Source organism: Pseudophryne corroboree, chromosome 3, assembly GCF_028390025.1.
Source record: "Pseudophryne corroboree isolate aPseCor3 chromosome 3, aPseCor3.hap2, whole genome shotgun sequence".
Classification (NCBI taxonomy): Eukaryota; Metazoa; Chordata; class Amphibia; order Anura; family Myobatrachidae; genus Pseudophryne; species Pseudophryne corroboree.
In genome coordinates, this window is record NC_086446.1 from 318,517,016 (window position 1) to 318,538,990 (window position 21,975).

Below are 21,975 nucleotides of genomic sequence, written 5' to 3' on the forward strand. Positions count from 1 at the left end.
TATATTATATTGTGCCACTGCTTATTTGGTTGCCTTTCTTCTACAGTGATGCATCTTATCTTGTTGACATGTTTTTTTTTTAAACTAGTGAGTGGAAGAGTAGGACTAGGATTTGGTCTACAAAAGAGCGTGCTGCCAGGGGCAGTGTGGCTGGTCCATGGAGGTGATGTGGTACTGGGGTATATTCACGAAGCAGTGAAAAGAGTGGAGAAGTGAGCCAGTGGAGAAGTTGCCCATGGCAACCAATCAGCTGCTCTGTATAATTTTATAGTATGTAAATTAGAAATGTTAGTTTAATGCTGATTGGTTGCTATGGGCAACTTCTCCACTGGCTCACTTCTCCACTCTTTCCACTGCTTCATAAATAGACCCCATACAGTATGTCTTGTCTAGTTCACCTTTCAAATATCTTCAGCTGTCTAGATCAGTGATTCCCAACCTCATTCCTCAAGGCACACTTACAGTACAATACAGGTTTTAGTGATATTGATGTTTGAGCACAGATGGATCAAGCAAAATAACTGAGGTACTAATTAAGTCACCTGTGCTCAAGTATGACTAGAACCCCTGGTCTAGAGTCAAATCACAGCAGAAGAGGAGGCCAGAATTAGTAGTGACATAGAGGGTTAATCCCTCAGTCAGTATGGCCCCTATATAAGCTTGCTACCATACTTTGCAATAAAATACTTCTAGTATATGGATTTATGCACATGCGCTTAGGGTGGAGAGTACCATCCTAACAGTGGAGCATTTGTCAGGATTCCTGCACCCATTAAGGTGAACTGAGTCTAGCAACAGGGGTGTATCCAGAGCCGGATTAAGGGGGGGTCACAGGAGGTACATTACCCTGGACCCCCTGCTGCTAGGGGCCCCACAGTTCAGTGTGCAGCTGCAGTGCAAAGTGCACCGCAAGCTGCATAAAGTCCAAAGAAAGAAGAGGGAGAGGGCAGAGGGGTGGAATCCGAGCCGGGGGGCGGGGCTACACAGCACTGCTTTCATTTTCACTGCAGGCAGCATGTGAGAGGAGGGAGGAGAGAAGGCAGTAGGAGCAGCTACAGACAGGCCCAGCCCAGTCAGTGTGTGATAGTGAGGTAAGAGGGAGGAGAGGAGCACTCTACAGTATGTGTATAATATGTGTATAAAGTTTGTGGTAGGTGTATATGTTTCTGACTGTGTGTGACAAATGTATATATGTGTATAAGTGTGTGACTATGTTTGTGAATGTATGTGTATGTGTATAAGTGTGTAACGGTCAGTGTGTAATAGTATATATGCATGTGTATATGTGTGAGACTGTATGTATGCTTTTGTGTGTTTATATATATACTGTATATATGTGTGTGTGTGTATATATATATATATATATATAGTTATAGTGTGTGTGTGTGTGTGTGTGTGTGTGTGTGTGTGTGTGTGTGTGTGTATATGTATATGAGTATGAATGCATGCATTTCCTACCAACCATCACGTTTTGGTGGGACCGTCCTGTTTTTCGGGAACTGTCCCACCTGTGGGCTGGAGAAAAGGTAGGGAGGGAACGCTCCCACCTGCTGTGTGCATGATGCTGGGGGCAGCACAGCGGCTGGTTAAGTGATGTGCATGCCCCCTGCGTGAAGTGAATTTTTTAAGTGACGTGTGTCCATGCTCCTTGTTTATGTACACGCAGAAGGCTTGTGCACTATGGTGGTCATTTAGAGTTGTTCGCTCGCTAGCAGTTTTTAGCAGCCGTGCAAACGCTATGGGAGTGTATTTTAGCTTAGCAGAAGTGCGAACGAAAGGATCGCAGAGCGGCTACAAAGTTTTTATGTGCACTTTTAGAGTAGCTCAAAACCTACTCAGCGCTTGCGATCACTACAGACTGTTCAGTTCCTGTTTTGATGTCACAAACACGCCCTGCGTTCGCCCAGCCACGCCTGCGTTTTTCTGAACACTCCCTGAAAACGGTCAGTTGACACACAGAAATGCCCACTTCATGTCAATCACTCTGCGGCCAGCAGTGCGACTGAAAAGCTTCGCTAGACCCTGTGTGAAACTACTTCGTTTGTTGTAATAGTACGTCGCGCGTACGCATTGCGCCGCATACGCATGCGCAGAAGTGCCATTTTTTTGCCTCATCGCTGCACAGCGAACAAATTCAGCTAGCGATCAACTCGGAATGACCACCTATGGCTCTTATTGAGATGTGGATGAGTAGTGGTTCATGCAGCAAAGTACCGATGTTCAGTACTTTGTGCATGGACCAGACCTGTACTGCATGTGCGCAGTACGGGTCTGTGGCGCCAGACATAAGGCGGCATCAGACAGTCAGAGATTGACAGTCTGATGCCATTTGGGGGCAGCGACGGCCTCCATTTCTCCAAACAGAGGCGTGTCTCCGGGGACACAGTAGGCCAGGATCTCTGTCAGAGGATGAATATTTCCTGGCCTCTTGGTAGGTATTGTGGCGGGCGGCTTGCGCAACCCCTTGGGTCATGCAGCCAGCCAATGCTTGTCTGGATTTTGGGGGTTCGGGATGTAGCCGTCGGTATTGTGCAGCTGGAGGCATGACACCTACTGCTGCATTACCACATTAGTGCTATCGCTGCTGCTTTTATGTAAGCAGCAGCGATAGCTACTCCGTCCACATCTGAATGAGGGCCCCCCAGTCTTAAATGCCCCGGGCCCCCCAAAGCCTTAATCCAGCTCTGGGTGTATCTTCCTAATGGCCAGGATGGCAGTTGCCAGGGGCGCCAGCCAAGGGGGTAGAATGACATAGTAGTTCTCACCGAGTACATCCCTTAGCAGTGCTCATCCACTGCCGGACTCTCAAAAGCATATTGCACTCTGACGCTCTCTGTGACTACAGTCACAATGATGGTGAATATAGCCAGGGAGCGGGGCACTTCCAGGTATGGGGAGGGGCGAGGCACCTCCTCTTGCTCATCCGCTCCCCTTCTCATTGGCCCCTCGCAGTCTGTCACCAAACACCAGCCACTACAATCAGCACCAGTCAGCAGTGCAGTATGAGCACACCTGTACATTTTCTGCGGTACCGTAGCTGCACTGCATGGTCTATCCTGGCAGTCTGTATCACAGCTTACAAAGATCTCTGTATGGAGAGGTATCTAGACTAGTGACTGCCTGTCCAGCTGTGTTGAGACTACAAGTCCCAGCACACCTTGTCACCTGGATCTACTGGGACATCACACCTAGAGAGGGGTTTTTAACTGTATGTATGTGTGCATATATCCCCTAGGTGTCCCTGTCCGCACCCTCCTTGTAATTCCCCCTCAGTGTCCCTGCCCGCACCATCCCTGTAACTGCCCCCTCGGTGACCCTGCCCATACACTCCTGTAATTCCCTCTCAGTGTCCCTGCCTGCACCCTCCCCGTACTTCCCTCTCAGTGTCCCTACCCGCACCCTAACTGTAATTTCTCTAACGTCCTAGTGGATGCTGGGGACTCCGAAAGGACCATGGGGAATAGCGGCTCCGCAGGAGACTGGGCACAAAGTAAAAGCTTTAGGACTAGCTGGTGTGCACTGGCTCCTCCCCCTATGACCCTCCTCCAAGCCTCAGTTAGATTTTGTGCCCGAACGAGAAGGGTGCAATCTAGGTGGCTCTCCTGAGCTGCTTAGAGTAAAAGTTTAAATAGGTTTTTTATTTTCAGTGAGACCTGCTGGCAACAGGCTCACTGCATCGAGGGACTTAGGGTGGAGAAACGAACTCACCTGCGTGCAGAGTGGATTGGGTTTCTTAGGCTACTGGACATTAGCTCCAGAGGGACGATCACAGGCCCAGCCATGGATGGGTCCCGGAGCCGCGCCGCCGGCCCCCTTACAGATGCTGAAGCAAGAAGAGGTCCATAAATCGGCGGCAGAAGACTTTCCTGTCTTCATAAGGTAGCGCACAGCACTGCAGCTGTGCGCCATTGCTCTCAGCACACTTCACACTCCGGTCACTGAGGGTGCAGGACGCTGGGGGGGGGGCGTCCTGGGAAGCAATGAATTTACCTTAGTTGGCGAAAAATACATCACATATAGCTCCTGGGCTATATGGATGTATTTAACCCCTGCCAGTTTTCCAGAAAAAAGCGGGAGAAGAGCCCGCCGTGAAGGGGGCGGGGCCTATCTCCTCAGCACACAGCGCCATTTTTCCCACACAGCTCCGCTGGTAGGAAGGCTCCCAGAATCTCCCCTGCATCCTGCAACTACAGAAACAGGGTAAAAAAGAGAGGGGGGCACTTATTTGGCAAAATAACAGATATAAGCAGCTATAAGGGATAGACACTTATTGTAAGGTTGTCCCTATACATATATAGCGCTCTGGTGTGTGCTGGCAAACTCTCCCTCTGTCTCCCCAAAGGGCTAAGTGGGTCCTGTCCTCTATCAGAGCATTCCCTGTGTGTGTGCTGGGTGTCGGTACGTGTGTGTCGACATGTATGAGGAGGAAAATGATGTGGAGGCGGAGCAATTGCCTATAATGGTGATGTCACCCCCTAGGGAGTCGACACCTGAATGGATGGCCGTAATTAAGGAATTACGTGACAGTGTCGGCACGTTACAGAAAACTGTTGACGACATGAGACAGCCGGCAGCTCAGTTAGTGCCTGTCCAGGCGTCTCAAACACCGTCAGGGGCTATTAAACGCCCGTTACCTCAGTGACGGACCCAGACACAGACACTGACTCCAGTGTCGACGGTGAAGAAACAAACGTATTTTCCAGTAGGGCCACACGTTACATGATCACGGCAATGAAGGAGGTTTTGCATATCTCTAATACTGCAAGTACCACAAAAAGGGGTATTATGTGGGGTGTGAAAAAACTACCCGTAGTTTTTCCTGAATCAGATGAATTGAATGAAGTGTGTGATGAAGCGTGGGTTACCCCCGACAGAAAACTGCTAATTTCTAAAAAATTATTGGCACTATATCCCTTCCCACCAGAGGTTAGGGCTCGTTGGGAAACACCCCCTAGGGTGGATAAGGCGCTCACACGCTTATCAAAACAAGTGGCGTTACCGTCTCCAGAAACGGCCGCCCTTAAGGAGCCAGCAGATAGGAGGCTGGAAAATATCCTTAAAAGTATATACACACATACGGGTGTTATACTGCGACCAGCAATCGCCTCAGCCTGGATGTGCAGTGCTGGGGTGGCTTGGTCGGATTCCCTGACTGAAAATATTGATACCCTGGACAGGGACAATATATTATTGACTATAGAGCATTTAAAGGATGCGTTCCTATATATGCGAGATGCACAGAGAGACATTTGCACTCTGGCATCAAGAGTAAGTGCGATGTCCATTTCTGCCAGAAGAGGATTATGGACGCGACAGTGGTCAGGGGATGCGGATTCCAAACGGCATATGGAAGTATTGCCGTATAAAGGGGAGGAGTTATTTGGGGGCGGTCTATCGGACCTAGTGGCCACGGCAACGGCTGGGAAATCCACCTTTTTACCCCAAGTCACCTCGCAGCAGAAAAAGATACCGCCTTTTCAGGCTCAGTCCTTTCGTCCCCATAAGGGCAAGCGGGCAAAAGGCCACTCATATCTGCCCCGGGGCAGAGGAAGGGGAAAAAGACTACAACAGACAGCTTCTTCCCACGACCAGAAGCCCTCCCCCGCTTCTGCCAAGTCCTCAGCATGACGCTGGGGCCTTACAAGCGGACTCAGGCACGGTGGGGGCCCGTCTCAAGAATTTCAGCGCGCAGTGGGCTCACTCGCAAGTGGACCCCTGGATCCTGCAGGTAGTATCTCAGGGGTACAAATTGGAATTTGAGACGTCTCCCCCTCGCCGGTTCTTGAAGTCTGCTTTACCAACGTCTACCCCCGACAGGGAGGCGGTATTGGAAGCCATTCACAAGCTGTATTCCCAGCAAGTGATAATCAAGGTACCCCTCCTACAACAGGGAAAGGGGTATTACTCCACGCTGTTTGTGGTACCGAAGCCGGACGGCTCGGTGAGACCCATTTTAAATCTGAAAACCTTGAACACTTACATAAAAAGGTTCAAGTTCAAGATGGAGTCACTCAGAGCAGTGATAGCGAACCTGGAAGAAGGGGACTACATGGTGTCTCTGGACATCAAGGATGCTTACCTCCATGTCCCAATTTGCCCTTCTCACCAAGGGTACCTCAGGTTTGTGGTACAGAACTGTCACTATCAGTTTCAGACGCTGCCGTTTGGATTGTCCACGGCACCCCGGGTCTTTACCAAGGTAATGGCCGAAATGATGATTCTTCTTCGAAGAAAAGGCGTCTTAGTTATCCCTTACTTGGACGATCTCCTGATAAGGGCACGGTCCAGAGAACAGTTAGAGGTCGGAGTAGCACTATCGCAAATAGTGCTACGACAGCACGGATGGATTCTAAATATTCCAAAATCGCAGCTGATTCCGACGACACGTCTGCTGTTCCTTGGGATGATTCTGGACACAGTACAGAAAAAGGTGTTTCTCCCGGAAGAGAAAGCCAGGGAGTTATCCGACCTAGTCAGGAAACTCCTAAGACCAGGCCAGGTGTCAGTGCATCAGTGCACAAGGGTCCTGGGAAAGATGGTGGCTTCTTACGAAGCGATTCCATTCGGCAGATTCCACGCAAGAACTTTTCAGTTGGATCTGCTAGACAAATGGTCCGGATCGCATCTTCAAATGCATCAGCGGATAACCCTGTCTCCAAGGACAAGGGTGTCTCTCCTGTGGTGGTTACAGAGTGCTCATCTCCTAGAGGGCCGCAGATTCGGCATTCAGGATTGGGTCCTGGTGACCACGGATGCCAGCCTGAGAGGCTGGGGAGCAGTCACACAGGGAAAAAATTTCCAGGGCTTGTGGTCAAGCATGGAAACGTCACTTCACATAAATATCCTGGAACTAAGGGCCATTTACAATGCCCTAAGTCAGGCAAGGCCTCTGCTTCAGGGTCAGCCAGTATTGATCCAGTCGGACAACATCACGGCAGTCGCCCACGTAAACAGACAGGGCGGCACAAGAAGCAGGAGGGCAATGACGGAAGTGGCAAGGATTCTTCGCTGGGCGGAAAATCATGTGATAGCACTGTCAGCAGTGTTCATTCCGGGAGTGGACAACTGGGAAGCAGACTTCCTCAGCAGACACGATCTTCACCCGGGGGAGTGGGGACTTCACCCGGAAGTCTTCCACATGATTGTAAACCGTTGGGAAAAACCAAAGGTGGACATGATGGCGTCTCGCCTCAACAAAAAACTGGACAGATATTGTTCCAGGTCAAGGGACCCTCAGGCAATAGCTGTGGACGCTCTGGTAACACCGTGGGTGTACCGGTCAGTGTATGTGTTCCCTCCTCTTCCTCTCATACCAAAAGTACTGAGAATCATAAGAAGGAGAGGAGTAAAGACTATACTCGTGGCTCCGGATTGGCCAAGAAGGACTTGGTACCCGGAAATTCAAGAGATGCTCACGGAAGACCCGTGGCCTCTACCTCTAAGACAGGACCTGCTCCAGCAGGGACCATGTCTGTTCCAAGACTTACCGTGGCTGCGTTTGACGGCATGGCGGTTGAACGCCGGATCCTGAAGGAAAAAGGCATTCCGGATGAAGTCATCCCTACCCTGATCAAAGCCAGGAAGGATGTAACCGTACAACATTATCACCGTATTTGGCGTAAATATGTTGCGTGGTGCGAGGCCAGGAAGGCCCCTACGGAGGAATTTCAACTGGGTCGATTCCTGCATTTCCTGCAAACAGGACTGTCTATGGGCCTCAAATTAGGGTCCATTAAGGTTCAAATTTCGGCCCTGTCAATATTCTTCCAAAAAGAACTAGCTTCTGTACCTGAAGTTCAGACGTTTGTCAAGGGAGTACTGCATATACAGCCTCCTTTTGTGCCTCCAGTGGCACCTTGGGATCTCAATGTAGTGTTGGGATTCCTAAAGTCACATTGGTTTGAACCACTCACCACTGTGGACTTGAAGTATCTCACTTGGAAAGTGGTAATGCTGTTAGCCCTGGCTTCAGCCAGGCGTGTATCAGAATTGGCGGCTTTATCCTATAAAAGCCCTTACCTAATTTTTCATACGGACAGGGCAGAATTGAGGACTCGTCCTCAATTTCTCCCTAAGGTGGTTTCAGCATTTCACTTAAACCAACCTATCGTGGTGCCTGCGGCTACTAGGGACTTGGAGGATTCCAAGTTGCTGGACGTAGTCAGGGCCCTGAAAATATATGTTTCCAGGACGGCTGGAGTCAGAAAATCTGACTCGCTGTTTATCCTGTATGCACCCAACAAGCTGGGTGCTCCTGCTTCTAAGCAGACGATTGCTCGTTGGATTTGTAGTACAATTCAGCTTGCACATTCTGTGGCAGGCCTGCCACAGCCAAAATCTATAAAAGCCCATTCCACACGGAAAGTGGGCTCATCTTGGGCGGCTGCCCGAGGGGTCTCGGCTTTACAACTTTGCCGAGCAGCTACTTGGTCAGGGGCAAACACGTTTGCTAAATTCTACAAATTTGATACCCTGGCTGAGGAGGACCTGGAGTTCTCTCATTCGGTGCTGCAGAGTCATCCGCACTCTCCCGCCCGTTTGGGAGCTTTGGTATAATCCCCATGGTCCTTTCGGAGTCCCCAGCATCCACTAGGACGTTAGAGAAAATAAGAATTTACTTACCGATAATTCTATTTCTCATAGTCCGTAGTGGATGCTGGGCGCCCATCCCAAGTGCGGATTGTCTGCATTACTTATACATAGTTATTGTTACAAAAATCGGGTTATTGTTGTTGTGAGCCATCTTTTCAGAGGCTCCTTCTGTTATCATGCTGTTAACTGGGTTCAGATCACAAGTTGTACGGTGTGATTGGTGTGGCTGGTAATGAGTCTTACCCGGGATTCAAAATCCTTCCTTATTGTGTACGCTCGTCCGGGCACAGTATCCTAACTGAGGCTTGGAGGAGGGTCATAGGGGGAGGAGCCAGTGCACACCAGCTAGTCCTAAAGCTTTTACTTTGTGCCCAGTCTCCTGCGGAGCCGCTATTCCCCATGGTCCTTTCGGAGTCCCCAGCATCCACTACGGACTATGAGAAATAGAATTATCGGTAAGTAAATTCTTATTTTCACCTCAGTGTCCCTGCCTGCACACTCCTCATAATTCCTGACTCAGTCTCCCTGCCTGCACCCTCCCCATAATTCCATCTCAGTGTCCCTGCCCGCACCCTCCTCGTAATTCCTTCTCAGTGTCTCTGCCTGCACCCTCCCAGTAATTCCCCCTCTGTCTCGCTGCCTGTGCCCTCCCCGTAATTCCATCTGTGTCCCTGCCTGCACACTCCTCATAATTCCCGACTCAGTCTCCCTGCCTGCACCCTCCCCATAATTCCATCTCAGTGTCCCTGCCCGCACACTCCTGTAATTCCTTCTCAGTGTCCCTGCCTGCACCCTCCCTGTAATTGCCCCTCAGTGTTCTTGACCTCAGCCTCCCCGTAGCCCCTTCCTCTCATTTTCCCTACCCAAACCCTTCCTGTAAATCCCCCTTAGTATCCCTGACCTCAGCCTCCCTGTGACTGCCCCCTCAGTGTCCCTGCCCACACCCTTCTGTAATTCAACCTCAGTGTCCTTGGCCGCACCCTCCCCGTAATTCTACCTCAGTGTCCCTGCCGTACACTCCTGTAATTCCCCCTCAGCGTCTCTGCCCACACCCTCCCTGTTATTGCCCCTCAGAGTCCCTGACCTCAGCCACCCTGTAAGCCCTCCACCTCATTGTTACTACCTACACCCTCCCTATTATTCTCCCTTAGTGCTCCTGACCTCAGCCTATCTGTAACCCCCCCCTCTGGGTGGGGGAGGTGGGGGGCGCCAGTTACTTACTTTGCCAGGGGCGCTCAGACGCCTAGATACACCCCTGTCTAGCAAGTCTTAATAAAAGACTGAATTTTCCCTGGTACACTCAAATACCAAGAGTGTCCATCATTATGATGCTTAAAATCCAATCCTATTAATTCTAACAAATAAAATATCTAACAGAGACTTGTTAAACGCCATATACTCCATACAAGGTTTGCTGCTATTGTAAAAATGATGTGAATCCAACTACTGCCTCTTCTGTTCATATGCAAACACTAACCTTCACATTTATATGAAACCATTCACACATCTGGTATGAAGTGCTGAATGTAAATGTGTATAATAGATGATTTAAAGTATTATGCGTTCAAAGTACAGAGATGGTACAAAAGGAAAACACAATATTTTACACCGATAAAAATAAAGAGTAGCATAGTCAAGGCAAAATTATAATACATTGTATTACATTGTAATACATTATAATACATTATAATACATTGTCTGCTTCATCTTAGTAAATACCGGATTTGCTTTAGCTCTTGTACATACACAGAAAAAAAAAAAGACCACTGAGTTCTCATATGACATAAAGCCAATGGACAGAGCTGCATCTGTCATCTTGAACACATGGGTCACACCTGTCATCTTGAATATACAGTAGTTGTCACACTTACTGTACATTAAATGAGTGTGCTCTGTAGAGGGGTTAGAGAAGGATGCTGTATAGTATGGGGATGTAGTTATGTAGTATGCTGCTAGCTGAAAATGAGCATGTCACCAGGTTCAGCAAAATGTACTATAAAACTGTAATAAGAAATAAAGGGCCAAGGAAGAAGCCGGTGGCAGGTTCTCTGCTTACAAAGGTGTATAGTAAATTGTAAAATGATAAATGAAATACATGGATAAAAAGAATGCATTTACTGTAGTGCAGTGACTTTGGCCACCCAGGTTTTTTATTGTTACTTATTGCTGCAGAAATCTTAAATAAATAAATAAAACCCCTATAACCATAATTTGTCTAGAAAATATTTCTGGCCTCAGTGGTACTGGACTGGAGGGTAAGAGTTAGCTGGAGGTTTTTATTCAGGCAGGACTCAGGATATCTGCATGCATGATGTGGCTAGCATTTTTCATTCATTTTCTTATGCTATCACGAATCTGAGAACATGTATTGTGAAACCACAATTGGTCATTTCTATAATGGGTGCAATGTGTGCTGTGCACACGGGCCCGTCGATCAAGGGGGGCCAACACCGCACACACTGCGCCCATGTTTTTTACTTACCTTTCCGGAGTCCCGCATCGGAGCACCAGTAACGGTTAAAAAAAAAAGACTCACCAGCAAAATGGCCGCTGCACATTGCAGTAGGGTTTAAGTCTCCGGAACATCGCGGGCACCATGTTTCTAGAGACCTGTGAAATGTCAGAGTCTAGTGCATTGTAAAGAGGAGGGGGCCCACTTGGAGTCTGCGCACGGACCCCCCTCATCTGTTAAAACGCCCTTGAACCTGCCAAATATTATCAGGTAGGCAGGTGTTACCACTGACAATACCCATGTGATATATAGGGTAAACCGATAGGGATTTTTAATTTTTGATAAACACACCCCTATGTTATGACTTACAGGAAAGCGGCAGGCGCAGCTATTGAATCAAGTTAATAATACAAAGCACTTACAGGAAAGTGACAGTGACATTCTTTGCTTTTCTGCAGCAATGTAAGCATCGTCTGCAGCAGGGACACATGGACAGATAACACCAATGAGTGCAAATCCAATGAAAGTGTAAACAGCAGCCCTATCATGCCTCTTATTCTATGACTTTGTCTCATCCATCCTTTTATCTTGTAACCATCCTTGATTTATTACTAATTTCTCCATTTGCAATATTCAGGTTTTACTGAAACAGAAAAAACCTAACCCAAAATATGATCAATTGTAATTTATCTGCAAACTAGTTACCGGCCCATCAAAACGATGGCAGAACATGACAGTAATGTTAGCCCTTAAGTTGCTCCATTGGGCGCCATCTAGTGGCCACCAGCGTGCAGAACACTTGAACTCAGCTGCATTGGCCTGTTATATTATATAGGATACTGCTGCACCAATTGTAAAGATTGTAAAGAAGCAGCTGTAAAAAATAGATAGGAAGTTTACCACATTCCTATATATCTAGTCCTGATGCATTTTATCACATGCCTTTTTGAAAAAAGTATTGCGCAGGAGACAAATTGCGTATTTTCTAGGGGTTTGACCAACCAATGATTGCAAGGTGAAAAAACTGAATAAGGAAGCTGGGACAATTATTTGATTGCAGGACTGGATTGAAGAACTTGAAATTGCTGGCAACCAAATCTACTGCTTTCTGAATCATTTCTCATTTATCGCAGTGAGTTGAACTAACAAATGAACTCTGCTTTTTATAATACCACAAGCTGGATGAGGCCTATACCGCATTCAGATCGCAAATGCCGGATCCCACCCGGTAAAAGAAACGTGTCCTTACCGGGTGGGATCCGGCATTTGCGCTCCTTTGCTGGCTTTCCGACCCAGCAATATACCGGGTCGGTTGCCATAGCAGCGGTGGGGCGCAGCAGCAGCAGGGCGGGGTTGGAGGAGGCGCTGGGAGATGAGCTCATCTCCTGCGCCGCCTCTCCCTATGCTGTGAATGGGAACCGTGTCGCATTGACGCAGCTCCCATTCACACTGCACCTGACCCGGTATTCAACCCGGGTATAATCCTTCTTTTATACCGGGTTGAATTACCGGGTCAGACGACCTGCTAATTCTCGGAAAGTGCTTTCACATCGCACACTGACCCGTGTCGACACGGCAATATGCCGTGTCGATACCGGGTTATTTGTGCGATGTGAAAGGGGTACTAGTTAGATTGTGCTGCCTTTTGCAACTAATTGGAAAATACATCAGTTTGATCTGATTTAAATGGATCTGGATTTAGACTATGACTTATATAGTGCCACCATATTATGCAGTGCTGTACAGAGAGTGGGGCAGAAGTATTGACAAGGAGAAGGCATAAGGAAGTGATAAACCAGTGATAAGTGCAAGGTGATAAACGCACCAGCCAATCCGATCCAATATGTAAATTAACAGTTAGCTGATTGGGTAGTATGTTTATCACTTCGCACTTATCACTGGTTTATCACTTCCTTATGCCTTCTGCAGGTTAATACATCTGCCCCAAAATTTGTTATTCAGTCCCTGCCTATTTGTAGCTTACAGTCTAAGGGGTCTACGGACTAAGCCTTTGAGAGAGATAAAGTAGACAGAGAGAAAGTACCAGCCAATCAGCTCCTAACTGTCATGTTACAGGCCTTGTTTGAAAAATGACAGCTAGGATCTGGTTGGCTGGTACTTTATCTCTCTCCACTTTATCTTTCTCCAAGGCTTAGAACATGCTGTAGACCCCTAAACTCACTAAAACACAAACATAGTACATGCCAACTTTACGTGAATGTCAGGGAGACTCCCTGAAAATATTGGTAATCTCCCTAAAGGGGGTACATACATGGAGATGTTGTGTGCTGAGCGATCTATCACAGACCGCAGAACACATATATCTCCCCCCCCCCCCCGCTCAGCACTCAGCGCGATGTGTGCTGAGCGAAGCTGGCAGGGGGCCGCTCACTTCACACAGCGGTGAAGTGAGAGACCTGACTAGATTGTGCCTGCATTCAGAACCGGCAATAGTGACGCGCGGGGCCGCACATCGCTATCGCTATTGCTATGGGGCATACACACGGAGAGATCCGTGCTTAATTTCTAAGCAAGTCAGATTGCTTAGAAATTAAGCACAGATCTCTCTGTGTGTACCCCCTATAACTCCCTGAAAAGTCTACCAACCTTTATGAGGCAAGGCTGGGTGATCACAACACAATAATGATGCCATCACTCTTCCCCCAATATGAAGGATGTGTGCTATAAGAAAATGGCCACTGCTCTCCAGCATACTGATGGCTACATAAGTGCTATATTTCTACTGCTTTGGGGCTAATTTACAATCAATTTTATGGCAGGGCCCTGGGAATTGATCTCATAAACCCACCGCTGTGAGACGGTAATGCTAACCACTGTGCCACATGTTGCCCATGATATTAGCAGTTTCTGAATAACGCTTTTATGAATGTTTTGTAGCAGATATGACATACTGTAGTGTAAATGTGGTAATTTATGTAACTAGCTTCATGGTTTGTTATTCTGTCATCTTACAGTGTTTACAGTGTTTATGCTGCTATTGATAAAGGGAATACTTTACATATACAGCGCTGCCTTAATGTTGTTTTTTTCATCTCACAGATCACTGAAACCTGCAGAATATTGATAAAACTAGAGAGGGAACCTTGCCTGAGGCACCAGACCAGCAGGATTATTCATCTACATGCATGCATTTAATTAAAAAGTGAATTCCTCCGGCAGTATCGTCTGTTGTACTGATTAAAGGGGTTCACATCCTCCCTCTGTACCGGAGCCACTGTAAAGTATTGTATGTCGCCACCTGCAACAATGAACACTCCTCTTTTTCAGTGTTCTGAAGCAAATCTCTGTCAAAAAAGGGCTGCGGCTTCCAGACAGGCAGGCATACAACCACTTTACATTCATCAGCTCAAAACAGACTTTGTTACATTTCTGTAACACCTGGAAATAAGATTCAGAAAAGGATAATGAAGTGTAGAGGCATGCTCTCTTTCTGCTTTCTGCGGCATAATATAATATAAAACAAGATTCAATGCTATTCATGGTATTGAAGCTCAAAAGCCAATGCTTGCACACAGGAGAATTTATTTTAACACATTTTATCAAAGCCTGATATATACATTTTTACGCTAATGTCTGTGATTGGACCTGTACACACAAGTATGCAGTGTGCACTTACAGCGTTCAGAAGGGCTGACACTGTACTAATATATAGGCCTATTCATCATAACTAAACGTAATAAAAATAGGCCTTTTCATCCAGGTATTGGAACTATTTAGTACTGTTGTAATGCAGGAGATATCACTAAGAGCTCCTGCTTACCCTTCAGCTCCCATTCTGGCCACAGTCACCATACACTAGTATGGAGATCTTTATACTCATTATGCAAGGAAAGCTTTAAGAGCACACTTACGGGGGTATCCAATTATTCAAGATAAAACATCGGGTGCGAAAACGTCAGTTTTTCATGATTTTTGCAGATGCTTTTGTGATATTTTTTTACAGGTTATCCAATTATCCATGTACATTTTCTCATGAAAATACATAGTTTCAGTGAAACCTGTGTGTTTTCACTGGCCGCAGCTCTGTTTTCACATGAAAACAGAGCTGCTTTCAGGGATTTGGTTTCACATGCCTGAGGCAGTTGAAATAATATCCCTGATAAGCCAATAATCGTGCTGGTTTATCTGGGCTAATTGGATAGCCTCCGGTGAAGAAATTACCTCTTGTCATTGACCGCAGGTAATTGGATACCCCCCTTAGAATTCTCTGTTAAATGCAAGAACAAAGTGCTAGGTTTTGGGGTCTATTCATGAAGCAGTGTAAAGTGTGGAGAAGTGAGCCAGTGGAGAAGTTGCCCATGGCAACCAATCAGCATTGAAGTAACATTTCTAATTTGCATACTATACCAATTGTACGGAGCAGCTGATTGGTTGCCATGGGCAACTTCTCCATAGACTCACTGCTCCACTCTTTTCACTGCTTCATAAATAGACCCCTTTGCCATTTATAACAGGTAAGAACACTGGACAAAATAATATGGAATGTGGAAAGGCAAGTGATATGAGTTCAATGATGCGGGACATGAACATACATGTAGATGGTGACCCTAAAGCTATTAGATGATCATTGTGAATGTCTGAGGTATTGATACAATGCAAATTTGTTGAGATATTGTTATTTTTCAGGTGGAATCATGTTTCGTACGCGTGACTGCGTGGCAAAGGGGAGCCATTGTTTTTGGCCGAGAGCATGGCCATAGCCTGGAGTAGGTGGCGTCATTTGTTGGTGTGCCATCAAAGACAGTGCGTAGTATCCCTCTAAAGTCAAAGAAGCATGGACACTAAGAATATTAGTGGCGGAACCTGAAAAAGAAACAATATCTCAACAAATTCACATTGTATCAATACCGCAGACATTCACAATGATCATCCAATAGTTTTAATGTCACCATCTACACGCATGACCACGTCCCACGTCGCCGAACTTATACCACTTGTCTTTCCACATTCAAAATTATTTGGCTGAGGTGTTTATGTTTTTCAGCACCTGAGAGTGGGAAAGCATTTCTACGATAGCACAGGCTTCAATATTATGGTATTATTATGACACATTAATTAAATGTGATACTTTAATTACATTTTGCTGCTGAAACTTTCATTCCACAGCACAGATGTGCAAAAACTCCATTTTACACACACACACACAAAAAGCAAACCAGTGAAAATACATACATAAATTCTGTGTTACCGGTAGTACATATACATAATACAGCAGTGGGAATAATGCAAATATACATAAAATATAGCAAATGCATATGGGGACTGAGGATTTTTTCTACACTATATTGAAAAGGGTATACTGGATGCCCTGAGCGATCTGTTTTCCCTGATGTGATCCGCCATGTTGGGGGCCCTCTTATCTTCCTCTTTGTAATCCTTCTCTAGGTGCAACTTCTGTTTTATTAAACATAGATCAGAAAGTACCAACCTTACGATAAATCAATTGGTTAACACAGCAATTAGAGTGCTTGAAGCAAGCTGCTGAGCTGATGGGTTGTGCATAGTAATTGATGTAATGTTTTCTGTTGTGTTTTCCCAGCAAGCCTGACATTGGATCTATGCACTGTGTGCTGTGAATATAGGAAAACCACAAGACTGTAAAATGTCTGGCTGAGAGACGGGGTGCTGAGGCTTTCATGTATATTCATTTATTCAACAGGCCTATCAGGGGAAGGATTTTTATGCACAGTGAACATATTTGTTTGTTTTTCTTAAATTTTTTATAAAAAAATTAAAAAAGGTGAAAACTGGAAATCAGAGAATAGAAGATACTGTATCTTTGATTCGGGAGAAATAGCCAGGCTAGTGAGAATTTACTGAATACTTATAATATTTCAGTTCAAGGTGCACGCCCACTCCCCGGTCCGCACCACTGTGCACTGAAAAGCAATCAATGCATGCCTTTGTGTTTTTGTGGATTTACCTGAAAAAGGGCATGGTGGGTACTCAGACATCAATTCACACATCAATGCTCTCAATTTATATAATTTACAGATTTATCAAGAATGGCAGGAAACAAACTCAAGACTACATTTGGGATTTATATGGTGTGACAGTTGTAAATGCAGGATCAATTAAAGTCCTTTGCTCAAATTCTAACAGAGCTTGAAATACCCATATTAGCTTATTTTAGGCCTTTGCAACTACATCTTGACTAAAGGACCCAGTTTGGGGACACAGTCAGTTTTAAATGAAATGCCTATAAAAATTGCCTATAAAAATAAAAACTCTCCTAGGGCCCAGTAAATCTATTTCTGTGATTTGTGTGTTTCTTGACAAGAGAAAGAGATTTGTCATTAGTCAGACTGAAATGTGAAGCTGATCTGGGTAACTTTTTTGGGATGGAGAGGAGTCTTATATTCAAGGGTGTGCATGTCAGACCACATTGTATGCCAAATTCCAATAGACACAACTTTATATATTACAATGGATTACTTCACCCCAGTTAGACTAGTAAAGTTTTGTAGACAGACTGGACCAAATTGTCACATGGATAGGGGGAGCGAAAGGCACATTTTAGTACTTATTGTGGGTATGCCCAGTGGTACACTGTTTTTGGGCCACTGTTAAGTTGCATACATAGGACTGGCATGTCTATAGTGTACATAGTTGTGTATTCAATACCTGGTGGAAACGGCCGTCTTGTTGTAAAGATGTCAGTTTCCGCCAGGTTTAGGTTGGAATGGGTTCCGACCTATTCAGTGCGGCCCCGTTTTTTCTGACAAGTCGGGAAATGCACGTGGATCGGCGGAATAGCCGCCGATCCGCGTGCTTCTGTCGGAAAGGGGACCAAATCTGACAGGTTTTGGTCCCGTTTCTGACAATGTCAGTCCGACTTTGTAAAAAGTCGGATTGACATTGCCGCCGCCTCCTCCATCCACCCTGCCCAGCTGATGATCTCTCTCTCCAGGGTGAGCAGCAGCACCAGAATGAGAGAGGAGCAGCGCCAGGGAGAGCAGCAGTGCCCAGGTGAGAGAGGAGCAGTACCGGGGAGAGCAGCAGCGCCCGGGTGAGAGAGGAGTAGTACCGGGGAGAGCAGCAGCGCCCGAGTGAGAGAGGAGCAGTACCGGGGAGAGCAGCAGCACCCGGGTGAGAGAGGAGCAGCGCTGGGGAGAGCAGCAGCACCGGGGGAGAAGCAGCGCCAGAGGAGAAGCATCGCCGGGGAGCAGCAAGGCCGGGGTGAGAGAGAAGCAGCAGCAGCCAAATACGACAGTCGGATTTGGCCACTCTTTAAATATAGGTTGTCGGATCCATTCGGACAAATGCGTGTCGGAATGGATCCGACTCTTATTGAATATACCCTTAAGTATATATACTGTAGGAGGGTAAAGCAGTAATTTTTAATGATTCTTCTGATTGCTCAGCTCCTTTTTTTGTTAATGTCATTGTTTTGTATTTATATTGCAATGGAATTTAAGTATTTTGGGGATATTAGATTATATAAAACAAGGTGGCAGAATAGCTTATTTTGCACATTTAGTATGGGGATAACAGGTGGATTGCTGGGAGAAGCACAGCATCTCAAAAATACCTGTAGATGGGTCTGAATATATTTATCTTCTACTTTGGATGTTCCTTACTTGCTTGATCTACCCTGCCTACTCACTGACAGCTGAAGCTTTGCCAAAAGATTTGGGGATCTCTCAGGCTGTATAAAGAAGCCTTTAAAGAAAATAGGAGCTGCCATGTCTCCAGACTAGAAAACATTGCATACTGTAGGGTAAATTTACTAAGACGTGAGTTTTTAGAACTGGTGAGGTAGAAGCAGCTAGATAAATGTTAAGTAGAATCTGATTGGTTGCTATGAGCAACATCACCAGTTCTAAAAAACTCACACCTTAGTAAATTGACCCCAGTGTTTCTACTTTCAAATTTCCAGATCTAAAAGCCTCTACCTAACTACAGAAACCTCTAAAAGCCTCTAAGTACAGAAAAGAAAGAAAGAAAGAAAGAAAGAAAGAAAGAAAGAAAGAAAGAAAGAAAGAAAGAAAGAAAGAAAGAAAAAGAAAGAAAGAAAGAATATTTTATCTAATTTCAAGGGAAAAGAAACACTGGTAGCATAACATTCATTTGGGAAGCCATAAAATCCCAGGGCATGTCTACGTGGAAAGAACAATTGTGAGCATAAACAGAAGGCTAGGAGAATTCTGCAACCTTCAGGAAATCACTATATATATATATATATATATATATATATATATATATGCCGCAAATTAACAAACGTGCAATGAATTATAGTTCCCATCATGTTGTCCAGCCTTATGGAGACACTTTTTCTAGATTGATATTTGCCCTAATAGGCCTGAAACTGAACTGTGGTTGCATTAACAAACTATGGATTGTTGCACTTGGAATGCCGTTGTTTTTTAATCAATAAATGCCGAATAGTGGACAAATAAGTTTTGTCTATAACCCATTTTTTCCTATATCTATCTATCTATCTATCTATCTATCTATCTATCTATCTATCTATCTATCTATCTATCTATCTATCTATCTATCTATCTATCTATCTCTCGATATATATATATATATATATATATATAGTGGTTCTTGAGTGTTAAGGAAACCTAAATTGTTTAAGTACATACAACTGGGCAGACTATCTTGTCTGAGAACTCTGAAAAGGCTGCGCTGCTTTATATAAACTGTGTTATAGAACAACATAATAATCATCACTCTTCAGATGGCACTGATATTGATAGTTCCAGCTGCCAGGCAAGGTATCAAGAGAATGTCACAAATAATTTTATTTTGATTGCTGGCTTTCTGTTCAACACATGCTGTTTAAAAAGTAAACTCTGTCTGTAGTAAAAGCAACATCCCTGTAGTAATGTGGCCATCTAGGACATGTCCTAGCAAATACAAATACAAATAATTTACATAATTTGACATCAACTTTTAGCACATTTTGAACAAAGAAAAAAAATTAAAACACACATAAACATTGAAAAAATGGTATATGGCATGACCATGGGGATCATTGCGAGTTGACCGCTAGCTGCATTCGTTCGCTGTGCAGCAATGAGGCAAAAAAAAGGCACTTCTGCACATGCGTATGCGTCGCAATGCGCACGCGCCGATGTAGTTTCACACAGGGTCTAGCGAAGTTTTTCAGTCGCACTGCTGACCGCAGAGTGATTGACATGAAGTGGGCGTTTCTGGGTGTCAACTGACCGTTTTCAGGGAGTGTTCGGAAAAACGCAGGCATGCCAGGAAAAACGCAGGCGTGGCTGGGTGAACGCAAGGCGTGTTCGTGACGTCTAAACTGAACTGAATAGTCTGAATGATCGCAAGCGCTGAGTAGGTTTTGAGCTACTCTAAAACTGCACAAAAAAGTTTGCCGCCGCTCTGCGATCCTTTCGTTCGCACTTCTGCTAAGCTAATATACACTCCCAGTGGGCGGCAGCATAGCGTTTGCACGGCTGCTAAAAACTGCTAGCGAGCGAACAACTCAGAATGACCACCCATATACACTAACTTGTTCCCATTCCAGGGACTGCTTAATGCAGACATGTTTGGCAGTGCTCATAATGTTTTTTCATAGCCCCTGACAACAAATGGGGGCTATATAAGGGACCAATGAGAAGCTGAAATCACAGACAGCAAGAAAGTATTACATCACACACTTTAGTGTAATACAGCTTTCCATGTAATAATTCATATTTCTGAAAAGGCAGTGTCATTAGTATATACATTTTTATGATGGCAAACCCTTTACTGGTAAGCAGCAAATGTTTTATCACCATCACTATTTTTCCCCTCATGTTCCATAGTTGTTTTGGGGGCGGGGGACAGGAAGGTATCTGATAGGTTGCCATATGTACAGGAGACATGTGCAACTTTCGTTAAATTCCCCTGCATTTAAAACAGTCAATGATCTGTATTCCAAATATAGGACTTGAACTATCAACCTCACTTACTACGGTCAGGCACCTAACACATGGAGCTACTGTGATAGCTCCTCAATAGGAAGCCTTGTAATTCTAACTATATGAAACTAATTGTAATTGTCAGTTTAAATCATTGCAGCTAAGCAGTTCTATGTAGTGTGTGGCACCACAGCAAATCTGTGGCTGCTTGTACTGTGTGGCTATGTTGTGTGACTATGCACTACATAGATCTGCTTAGCTGCAATGGTTTAAACTTTAATAATTATGATTGGCTATAAATAGGTAAAATGATTAAGGATGTAAGTACAGTACCTGCATGGCATGCTGAACAACGTGTTTTTTAAATATAGGAGGATTTTAATTAAAGAAATTATTGACAATATACACACAAATCACAGTATGACTGTGTATTGTAAGTCTAGGAAAAAGGTATAGTATGTTTTGTGTTCAAATCCTTTGCCTGAAATTTCTGAAAGTAAAGGTGCATACACACTTGCCGATAAAATGAACGGCATCGCTCATTTTCACCCTTCCTGAGCGACATTGTTCACTTTCTTGGCAAGTGTGTATTCCGTCGACGATGACCGATGCGCATCACTGTTGGTCGTTAACGACCCTCGGTGTTGGTGGTGCATTCATGCTCAATCTGGACTGTCGTCCAGGAGCTGCCTGCATGGCCCGGCCGTTGCGTGACGTCACTGAGCGATATGAACGGTCATATCGCTCAGCATGTACGTCGTCTAGTGTGTATGCACCTTAAGTTTGAGAAATAGATAAAAAATAAATAGACAGACATATACAGAACCCTCTCTTTGCCGATCTTGCATATACATATAACTGAGGATATTGGAAGACAAAAAAAATTATGTTTTTACATACTGTAGCTTTGGAGTTGCTTCTTTGTGACTAGTACTTACCTCTTTTCAGGACAAATTTGACACATTTTAGGATCAGAATAAAACCCAAAACACATTCACAGGTCTGAAGAAGTTAACTCATATTGCTGAAGTAGTTGAA

At 45.1% G+C, this 21,975-nt stretch overlaps 1 protein-coding gene and 1 long non-coding RNA gene across 4 annotated transcripts in view; one reads left to right on the forward strand and one right to left on the reverse strand.

The window, feature by feature from the left end:
- Positions 1 to 21,975, reverse strand: part of ASIC2 (acid sensing ion channel subunit 2) — a 1,301,501-nt gene that overhangs the window by 164,536 nt on the left and 1,114,990 nt on the right. The gene's annotated exons all lie outside the window — the stretch shown is intronic.
- LOC135057743 (uncharacterized) lies at positions 1,020 to 15,312 on the forward strand. Its single transcript, XR_010244337.1, has 3 exons — positions 1,020 to 1,091; positions 12,034 to 12,176; positions 14,105 to 15,312. It is a non-coding gene; the product is annotated as an uncharacterized LOC135057743 (long non-coding RNA).